At 41.6% G+C, this 11,496-nt stretch overlaps 1 protein-coding gene and 1 pseudogene across 1 annotated transcript in view; both read left to right on the top strand.

Annotated features, from left to right (window-relative positions):
- LOC102834192 (calcium-activated potassium channel subunit beta-2-like) overlaps positions 1-11,496 on the top strand; it is a 508,673-nt gene that overhangs the window by 402,523 nt on the left and 94,654 nt on the right. The window lies entirely within an intron of this gene.
- Positions 10,275-11,185, top strand: LOC102833800 (annotated as a pseudogene).

Below are 11,496 nucleotides of genomic sequence, written 5' to 3'. Positions count from 1 at the left end.
TGGCAGGCACGAACCGCTGGGCCTACAGCTCAAAAGGCCCTGTAGTGCATCACCTCAGCCCACAGCGCTGTGCCGGACTCCCTTCAAACCAGTGAAAACGAGTAGGCAGACTTCATATGACGGGTATCTGTGTCCCCCGCACAGAGCCTCTGAAGAGTAGCCCGTGAGCCTCCAACCCAGCAGACCAAAAGGCCCTTAAGTGGCACTCCAGCCCATCGTGCTACAATGGGACGGCTCTCAAATCCGTGAGTGCAAGCTGATGGAGTAGTACACCCGGCCCAGCCCTGTCACCTGTATATGGTTTCCTATGAATGGTTGGTGAGTGTGAGCCACCGGTTCTGTCCCACTGGGCTTGTCGCTCAAAGGAATCTGCGGTGCACCACCCCACTTCACAGCACTAGCTGGGCTCTCTTTCAACCCCGTGAAAAAAGGCAGACCCACTCCTCTTCTCAGTCTAGCCCAGGAGTGTGTGTTCCTGGCATAGGAGAGCGCTGGGGGTGGGGGCGGGTTCCGGCCGCTCGTCTATTCCCTTATTTCCTCTTGCCCAGAAGTATGTGGGCAAACCATGAGCACACCCCCTCCCAACACCAAAGAAGAAAAAGAAACTAGAAAATACAACTAGTTCGGAACGACCCAAGATCGGCAAGGCACCCTAGATGTTCCTGCGGCCCATCTCCTCGACTTGGCGACTCTGAGGCCCCTATTCAGTCCAGCCGCTCTGTCTCTCCCAGGCTGTGGGCCCAGATCACCTAGCCTGGCTAATGGGCCCAAGGGTACACGCCCTTCTGCCTCTGCTCCAAGTTCCACTGGCTACAAGTCTCCCAGCCTCTAGACCCCTCTTATTTCTGTGGATCTGAATCTGGGAGCTCTGTCTTGGCTCCTTTCTGTTTTGGATTCTGAGCCTCTTTTGCCAGTGACCTTTGCCCTAGCTGCCAGGGATTCCTGCCCTCTGTACTTCTTCAGTTAATCTAAAATGTTATTACTCTTGTTTTGGCTCCCCCTAGGTTTTGCCACTTATTGAGATGCTGTGGGGTGGGTTCTGACCCACAACTAGTTAGTATATGGATTCCTGCAGGAGTTGCAGCCCACAGTTCATGCAAATCTTCAGTTTGTGGTCTGGCAGATTAAGCCACAGCAGGGGTGTTTTGTTATTGGAATTGAGTTGCTATTTAGTTTCGGCTGAGCAGAGAGTTGACCTAGGCTGAAGAGGTGGGGGATAGGCTTCGTGCTTGCAGGCAAATAGGGTCTGTCTTTGATGACAACCCAAATGCCTCTTTGTCCCCCTGTGCCTTGGGCGCCCCCATTTTCCCTATATATTCACCAATGATGCCTAATGTGGCTATGAGGACCCCCCCGGGATGGACTATGTTGGTTCCTGAGGGCTCACTGATTCTCTGCGAGCGTGCTCCTTCTGAGAGCATCTGCTCAGGGCCTGTTAGGTTCCGCAGTGGGCGGCGCCCTCTGCCCGGTAAGAGCCGGGAGCAGGCGGGTGGGGGTTAAAAATGCTTGTAACTTCTTAGTTGTTAGTTCTTTTAAAAAACCAACTTCATAGAGTTGCCACCTAATGTTTTATGTTTGCCCAAAAGCTGTCTGTCTACCAGGCTTGGAACCCTATTGTGACCCTGTCCCGTATTTCTCCCGAGCTCACGTACCTGTCCCACTGGTCAGGTGAGTGCTGCCGCCAGAAGTCCCCCTTATCTTTTAACTCCATTTTTCCACAAACTTGTTAAAGCTTGCTTTTACATGAATATGCATGCAGTATTTACAAATATGCAAATGTGGTGGCTCCAGTGGAGTAGAATGGCTCCATAGGATAAGCTTAGGACTGCAAACCATAGCACTGCAGGAGAATGAAGGTTTCTGCTTGTTCAAAGATTTTTTATTAAAGCCTAGAAAAGCCTCAACAGGGTTGTGTGAGTTGGGACAGTTTCAGTTGCACTTAACAATAATAACAATCTGTGGAAATATACTTGTTAAGTGTCATAGAGTTGGTTCTGAGCCATAGTGACCTTGTATAGAGTTTCCGAGGAGTGACTGAAGAGCTTGAACCACTGATCTTGTGGTTGTTTTCAAAATGTTTGGTAATCTGTGTATGCCCTGAATTAGAGCCCTCACATTTGACCCTACTTTTTCATTGATGGCCTTCATAATTCTGGGATTCACATTTAGGTCTCTAATCCATGCTGAGTTGGTTTTTGTATAAGGCATGAGGTAAAGGTCTTGCTTCAATCTTTTGCACATCGCTTTCCAGTTCTGCCAGCACCATCTGTTGAAAAGACTATCCCCTCCCCATGCGATATATTTAGGTACTTTGTCGAAATTCGGTTGGATGTATATGGGTGGTTAATTTCTGGATTCTCGATTCTATACCATTGATCAATGTATCTTTCACTGTACCAGTACCAAGCTGTTCTGACCACTATAGCCATGTAATAAATTTTGAAATCAGGGAGTGAGAGGTTTTCAAGTTTATTATTATTCTTAAGCAGTACTTTGCTAATCTTGGGTCTCTTTCATTTCCATATAAAGTTTGTAATTGTTTTTTCCATCTCTTTGAAGAATGTTATTGGAATCTGGATTGGAATTGCATTATATGTGTAAATTGCTTTGGGCAGTATTGACATTTTCACAATGTTAAGTCTTCCTATCCAGGAGCATGGTACATTCTTCCATTTTTGTAAGTCTCTTTTGGTTTCTTGTAGTAGTGTTTTGTAGTTTTCTTTGTATAGGTTCTTTGTTTCTCTGGTTATATTTATTCCTAGATATTTCATCCTCTGGGTGGCTATTGTAAATGGTATTGCTTTCCTAATGTCCTTTTCAGCACTGTCGCTTTTTAGTACAGAAGAATCCAACTGACTTTTGTATGTTGATCTTATATTCTGCCGCTTTGCTGAATCTTCCAATGATGTCTAGTAGCTTTTTACTGAGTCTTTGGGGTTTTCTATGCATAGGATCATATCGTCAGCAAATAGAGAGAGTATTACTTCCTCTTTGGCAATTTGCTCAGCATACAGGTTGAATAAGTGTGGTGAAAGAATACAATCTTGTCATATACCTTTATTAATTTTAAACCATCCCGTGTTCCAGTTTGCCAATTTTTATGCCGTTAATTTCCGTGTCTTGCCATATAGCTCTTGCTAAGACTTCCAGCATAATATTGAATAGGAGTGGTGACAAAGGACATCCTTGTCTGGTACCTGTTCACAGAGGGAAGGCTTTCAGTTTCTCTCCATTGAGAGTAATTTAGGCTGTTGGGTTTGGAAATATGCTATTGATTAGGTTGAGGAATTTCCCTTCAATTCCTACTTTGTTGAGGGTTTTTATCAAGAACGGACGTTGGATTTTGTCAAATTCGTTTTCTGCATCAATCAATATGATCATGTGGTTGTTTTCTTTTTTCTTATTTATATGGTGGATGATGTTGATCGTTTTTCTTATGTTGAACCATCCTTGCATCCCTGATATGAATCCCACTTGATCATGATGTATTATCTTTTTGATGTATTGCTGGATTCTGTTGGCTAGGATTTTGTTGAGAATTTTTGCATCTATGTTCCTGAGGGATATTGGTCTATAATTTTCTTTCTTAGTGACATCGTTTCCTGGTTTTGGTATGAGGGTTATGCTTGCTTCATAAAATGTACTAGGAAGTTTTCCATCCTTCTTCATATTCTGGAATAATTTGATTAGAATTGGAGATAGCTCTTCCCTGAATGTTTAGTAGAACTCACCTTTTGGTGATGTCTTTTGATGAATATAGGTATTTAATTTTTAGAAAACCCATTATCTAGATTATATACTGGTCTTTTTGCCATTTTTAGTTATTTTTGATAGTCTCTGGCATTAATTAGGTTTCTAGGTTTGCACGTAAGCTTAGTCCATGAACTTTATTTTAGGCTTAATATTTAGAATTTGATCTATTTTTAGTTAATTTTTGTGTATGGTGTGAGATATGGATTACATTTCATTTTCCTACAAATGGATATCCAGTTTGCCTGCACGTTTGTTGAAAAGAGATTCTCTTCCCCTTTAATGGATTTTGGTCCTTTGTCGAAGATCAGTTGTCAGTGGGTAGATGAATTTAACTGAGTTCTGAGTTCTGTTCCTTTGATCTATGCATCCATTATTGTACCAGTACAAATGTAGTTTGACTACCATGACTGTAATGTTGTTTCTCAGATTAGTAAGTGTAAGACCTACTTACACTTACTAATTTCATAGTGTGTTATTAATCTAGGGCCTCTTTCCTTTCCACATGAAGTTTGTAATTAGTTGTTGGAATTTCAATGTCCTTCTTTAGACTGCTTTGGTATATATATATTGTCATTAAGTCATTTCCAACCCTTAGTTACCCTGTATAGGGTTTCCAAGAAGCAGCTGGTGAGCTTGAACCACTGACCTTGTGATTCAAATGACTTTGTAGTCCAGTGCATTAGCCCACACCACCACAGCAGGACTCCTATATATATACATATACATAGATACACACACACATAGACATATATACATACGCACGCATACACATATACATATACGTGTGTGTACACATGCATATGCATATACACATGTGCACACACATGCATACATGCACATATACATACATGTGTGCACATATGTGTACGTGTGTGTACACACGTACACATACATATGTGCATGCGTGCATGCATGTATATGTGTGTGTATGCATGTATATGCATATGCATGTGTGTAGATGTGTGTGTATGTATATATATACATAATCTCAGTGCCAACGTAGGGTAAACACTGGACTGCTAGCTGAAAGCTTGCTAGTTGTCTGTTCAAACCACTAGTCACTCTACAGGAGAAAGATGTGACTTTATGTTCCCATAAAAATTTACAGCCTCAGAATTCTCATACAAGGTTGCTATGAGTTGGAATTGGCTTGATGGCAGTGAATTTTGGGGTTTTGCTATATATATATATAGAGAGAGAGAGAGAGAGAGAGAGAGAGAGAGAGAGAGAGAGAGAGAGAGAGAGAGAGAGAGAGAGAGATGTTTTTTCTCAAGGAAATGGCTCAAATGAGAATGGAGGTTGATGAGTTCCAAGTCCATAGATGGACAAGTTAAAAGCAGGCTGCTGGCTCATGGGCCTTGAGGCTGATGAATCCAAGATTATCAGGTAGGATGGCTTGCTGTTGGCACAAGTCCCATGCACAGGAGTCAGATGATGAGATCTGGATGCAGGATCCAGCGTGAACAAAATATTAAAGAACTTTGTCATAACATCTATAGGTATTTGATACACATGCCACCCCCCTAACTCATTGGTCAGTATTTTATACTTTGGTGGCTTGTGTGTTGTTGTGATACTGGAAGCTATGCAACTGCTATTTTAAATACCATGGTGAACAGTTTCAGAAGAGTTTCCAGATAAAGACAAACTAGAAATAAGGAGAGATGGAATACTTTCTAATATTTGCTCACTGAAAATCTTATGAATAACAGTAGAACACTGTAAGCACCAGAGTACTGACTATTGAAACATAATGACGAACACCAGAATATTACCAGATATAGTGTCAGAAGATGAGCAACCTCAGGTTGGAAAGCACCTAAATGTGACTGAGGAAGAGCTGCTTCCTCAAAATACTGTTGGCCATCATGACGTGAGAATGGAGTAAAGCCTTTGGGATCTTCATTTACTAATAGAACGTAGTTATAAATATCCACTAATAATTAGTTCATGGAATGTACAAAGTATGAATTTGGAAATTGTGAAAAATTAAATGGAGTGCATAAACATTGATGACCTAGGCATTAGTGAGCTGACATGGATGGGTATGCACCATTTTTAATCTGATGGTCATAGGTTTACTATGCCAGCAATGACAAATGGAGGAGGAATGACATCAAATTCATCATAAAAAGAACACATGAAGATCTGTCTTGAAGTACAACACTGTCTATGATAGGGTAATATCCACAGGCCTACAAGGAAGACCAATTAATGCAACTATTTACGTATCAACCAATAAAGCTAGTGAAGATGAAATTGAATAATTCTACCAACTTCTTCAATGGGAAATTGACCAAACATACAATCAACATGTATTGCTAATTACTGGCAATTGGAATTCAATATTTGGAAACAAAGAAGGATCATTCCTTAGAAAATATGGCCTGGGTGATAAAAAAAGATGGTGGAGATCGCATGATAGAATATTGTAAGAACAAAGACTTCTTCAATGCAAACACCTCTTTTAAATAGCATAAATGCTAACTATATTCACATGGACCTCACCAGATGTACTACAGACAAATCAAATTGACTACATCTTTGAAAAGAGCCTGTAGAAAAGCTCCATATTATCAGCTAAAACAAGGTCAGGGGCAGATTGTGGAACAGACCATGAATTGCTCATATGCAAGTTCAGGTTGAAGCTTAAGAAATTTAAAACAAGTCCACGAGAGCCAAAATATGACCTTGACCATGTTGTTGTTGTTGTTGTTAGGTTCCATCGAGTCAGTACCGACTCATAGCAACCTTATGCACAGTAAAACGAAACACTGCCTGATCCTGGGCCATTCTCACAACTGTTGCCATGCTTGAGTTCAGCAAGGCTGCCACTTGGCCAATCCGTCTCGTTGGGGGTCTTCCTCTTTTGGGGGTCTTCTCTGACCCTCCACCTTACCAAACATGATATCCTTCTCCAACGACTGGTCCCTCCTGACAATATGCCCAAACTATGAGAGTCAAAGTTTGGCCATCTTGGCCTCCAAGGAGCACTCTGGCTGCACTTCTTCCAAAACAGATCTATTGGTTCTTTTGGCAGCCCATGGCACTTTCAATATTCTCCTCCAACACCATAACTAAAAAGCATCAATTCTTCTACAGTCTTCCTTATTCACTGTCCAACTTTCCCATACATTTGAAGTTATTGAAAATACCAAGGCTTGGGTCTGGTGCACCTTAGTCCTCAAGCTGACATCTTTGCTCTTCAACACTTTAAAAAGGTCTTGTGCAGCAGATTTGCCTAATGCAATACACTGTTTGATTTCTTGACTGCTGCTTCCTTGAGTGTTGATAGTTGATCCAAAAAGAATGAAGTCTTTGACAACTTCAATCTTTTCTCCATTGATAAGAATGTTTATTTATTGTTTATTGGTCCAGTGATGAGGATTTTTGTTCTCTTTACATTGAGATGTAATCCATACTGCAGGCTGTGTGCTCTTTGGTCTTCATCAGTAAATGTTTTAAGTACTCTTCACTATCAGCAAGCAAGTTTGTATCATCTGCATATAGCAAGTTGTTAAGGAGTCTTCCTCCAATCCTGATGCTGTATTTCTTCATATAACCCAGCTTCTCAGATTATTTGCTCAGCATACAGGTTGAATAAGTATGGTGAAAGAAAACAACCTTGTCGCACACCTTTCTTAATTTTAAATCATTCCATGTTCCCATGCTCTGTTTGAACAACTGCCTCTTGGTCCAGGTACAGATTCCTCACGAGCACAATTAAGTGTTCCGGAATACTCATACTTTGCAATGTTGTCCATAGCTTGTCAAGATCCACACAATTGAAAGACTTTTCATAGTCAATAAAGCACAGGTAAACATTTTTTCTGATATTCTCTGCTTTCAGCCAAGATCTATCAGACATAAGTAAGCAATGATATCCCTCATTCTATGGCCTCTTCTGAATCTGGCTTGAACCTCTGGTAGTTCTGTCAATGGATGCTTGCAGCCGTTTCTGTATTACTTTGTAAAACTTTACTCTCATGGGTTATCAAAGAGATTGTCTGATGATTTCTGCATTCCCTTGGGACACCTCTCTTTGGAATGAGCACAAACACGGATCTCTTCCAATCAGTTGGTTAGATAGCTGTCTTCCAAATTTCGTGGCAGAAATGAGTGACTGCCGCCTCACTCTCTTGAAAGATTTCAATTTTTATTCTGTCAATTCCTGGTGCCTTGTTCTTTGCCAATTCCTTTAATGTACCTTGGACTTCTTCCTTTAGTATCATTGGCTCTTGATCATATGCTACCTCTTGAAACAGTTGAACATGAACTATTTCCTTTTGGTACAGTGACCCTGTGTATTCCTTCCTTCTTCTCTTGATGCTTTCTGCATCATTCAATAATTTGCCCAGAAAATCTTTCAATAACAAAAGTCGAGGCTTGAATTTTTTCTTCAGTTCCCCCAGCTTGAGAACTGCTGAGTATATTCTTCCTCTTTGATTTTCTGATTCCAGATCTTTGCACATTTTTTTGTAATATTTGGCTTTATCTTCTCAAGCTGAACTTCGAAATTATCTGTTCAGCTCTTGGACCTCCTCATATCTTCCATTTGCTTTCGCATCTCTACACTAGAGAGCAAGTTTCAGCGTCTCTTCTGACAACCATTTTGAACTTTTACTTCTTTCTTATCTTCTTAATGACTTTTTGTTTTCTTCATGAATGATGTTCTTGATGTCATCCCAAACTCTGGTCTTCAGTCTTTAGTGTTTCATGTATCAAATCTTTTCCTCAGATGATCTTTAAATTCAGGTGGGATATATTCAAGGTCATATTTTGGCTCTCATGGACTTGTTTTCATTTTCTTCAGCATCAGTTTAAATTTGCATATGTGTAATTGATGGTCTGTTCCACAGTCTGCTTCTGGCTTTGTTTTGACTGATGATATGGAGCTTTTCCATTGTCTCTTTCCGAAGATGTAGTCAATTTGATTTCTATGTATACCATCTGGTGAAGTCTTATGCTAAAGAAGGTATTTGAAAAGAACAAATCATTGATTTTGTAGAATTCTATCATGCGAACTGCAGCATCATTTCTATCACCAAGGCCATATTTTCCAACTACCGATCCTTCATTTTTGCTCCCAAACTTTGCATTCCAATCACCAGTAATGATCAATATATCTTGATTGCATGTTTGATCAATTTTAGATGGAAGAAGTTGGTAGAGTTCTTGTATTTCATCCTCACTGGCTTTAGTGGTTGGTGCGTAAGTTTGCGTAATAGTGGTATTAACTGGACTTCCTTGTAGGCACATGGACATTATCCTATCACAGACAGCGTTGTACCTCATGACTGATCTGGATATCTTTTTTCTGACAATGAATGCAACACCATTCCTCTTTAATTTGTCATTTCTAGCATAGTAAACCATGTGGTCATCAGATTCAAAATGGCCAATACCAGTCCATTTCAGCTCACTAATGCCTAAGAAATCGATGTTTATGCATTCTATTTCATTTTTGACAACTTCCAATTTTCCCAGATTCATACTTCATATTTTCCATGTTCTGATTTTCAGTGGATGTTTACAGCTGCTTCTCTTCATTTTGAGTTGTGTCCCATCAGCAAATGAACGTCCTCCGAGCTTTTCTCCCACGGGCTTTACTCCATTCGCGTCATCATAGTCAACTCTACTTTGAGGAGGCAGCTCTTCCCCAGTCACATTTTGAGTGCCTTCCAACATGAGTGGCTCATTTTCCGGCACTGTATCTAACAGTGTTTCTCTGCTATTCATAAGGTTTTAGTGACTCAATATTCGGAAGTAGTTTGTCACTCCTTCTTCCTAGTCTGTCTTCATCTGAAAGCGCATCTGAAACCTGTCCACCATGGGTGACTTTGCTAGTATTTAAAATACCGGTGGCATAGCTTTCAGAATCACAGCAACTCACAAGCCACCACAGTACTACAAACTGACAGATGAGTAGTGGACCTTGAACATATCCCACCTGAATTTAGTGATCATTTCAAAAACAGATACGATACATTAGACACTATTGATTGAAGACCAGAAGAGTTGTGGGAAGACTTAAGAAATATCATACAGGAAGAAATCAAAAGATCATTGAGGAAAAAAGAAAGGAGGAAAAGACCAAAATTGATGTCAGAAGAGACTCTTAAACTTGCTCTCCATTGTAGAGATGTTAAAGCAAATGGAAGGAATGAGGAGGTACAAGAGCTGAATTAAAAAATGTTAAAAGGCAGCTCAAGAAGACAAAGTCAAATGTTACAATGAAATGTGTAAAGACCTGGAGTTAGAAAACCAGAGGAAAAGAACATGTTCAGCACTCCTCAAGGTGAAGGAACTGAAGAAAAAAAGTCATGCCTTGACTTGAAATATTGAAGGATTCTATGGACAAAATATTGAATGATGCAGAAAGCATCAAAAGAAGATAGGTTCTCTCTAGTCCAAGCCATCATGATCTGTTGGGCTTCAGCACATTGCCTGGAAGAGCCCACTCATCCTGGAAGAAACTTCAGTAGCCTCAGACCGTCCTTGAGGAGGATGACCGAGACACTATGGGCCATGCTCTGTGTGTCTGCTCTTGGGGAACTATCATCATGACAATAAGCACTACCTCTTCATCCAGAGACTGGGGGAGGGTGGGTTCAGCCATGTGGACCTAGTGGAGGGGTTACATGATGGACACTTCTGCACCCTGAAGCAAATTTTGTGTCACGAGCAGCAGGACCAAGAGGAGGCCCAGAAAGAAGCAGACATGCATCGCGTCTTCCATCACGCCAACATCCTGTGCTTCATGGCCTACAATATGAAGGAGCAGAGTCCAAAACATGAGGCTTGGTTGCTGCTACCCTTCTTCAGGAGAGGTACGCTGTGGAATGAGATAGAAAGTCTGAAGGACAGAGGCAATTTCTTGGCTGAGGACCAAATCATGCCACGGCTGCTGGGTGTCTGCAGAGGCCTTGAGACCACTCATGCCAAAGGTTATGCCCACAGAGACCTGAAGCCTACCAATATCTTGCTTGGAGATGAAGGGCAGCCCATTTTAATGGACCTGGGTCCCATGAATCAACCATGTATTCATGTGGAAGTCTCCTGTCAGGCCCTGGCCCTGCAGGACTGGGCAGCCCAGCAATGCACCATCTCCTACTGGGCGCCAGAGCTCTTCTCTGTGCAGAACCACTGTGTCATTGATGAGTGGATCAATGTCTGGTCCCTAGGCTGTGTACTGTATGCCATGATATTTGGTGAAGGCCTATATGACATCTTATTCCAGAAAGGTGACAGTGTGGCCCTTGCTGTGCAGAACCAACTCAGCATCCCACAAAGCTCCAGGCATTCTTCAGCCCTGCAGCAGCTGCTGACTTCCATGATGACTGTGGACGCTCAGTAGCATCCTTACCTTCCTGCCCTCCTCACTCAGGTGGAAGCACTGCAACCCCTTCCTCCTGGTCAGCACACTACCTAGATCTGAAGAAAACCAGTGGCACTGGTGAGGACGTGGACCTTTGTGCCTTGGGAAGAGTCTCCTGTGCTTCATCCGAATCTTCATCCGTTCTGTCCAGGACTGTTCTGTTATTGCTGGGACAGGTGGAGTAGGGAGAGTTAGCTCAGTCTACATCTTTACTTCTGCTCTCCTACCCCCGAGAGCAATAAAGGTGCCTGACTAAATTGTGAGGGGTGGTTAGAAGAAAGGGATACTTTTAGAATCTGTACATGGCTCTGAGCAGTTTTACTGAGCTCAATATCATGGTTTGCCTCCAAAGTTGGGAGCAGGAT

Source organism: Chrysochloris asiatica, unplaced genomic scaffold, assembly GCF_000296735.1.
Source record: "Chrysochloris asiatica unplaced genomic scaffold, ChrAsi1.0 scaffold00108, whole genome shotgun sequence".
NCBI lineage: Eukaryota > Metazoa > Chordata > Mammalia > Afrosoricida > Chrysochloridae > Chrysochloris > Chrysochloris asiatica.
This window is presented reverse-complemented; position numbering and strand designations above follow the sequence as displayed.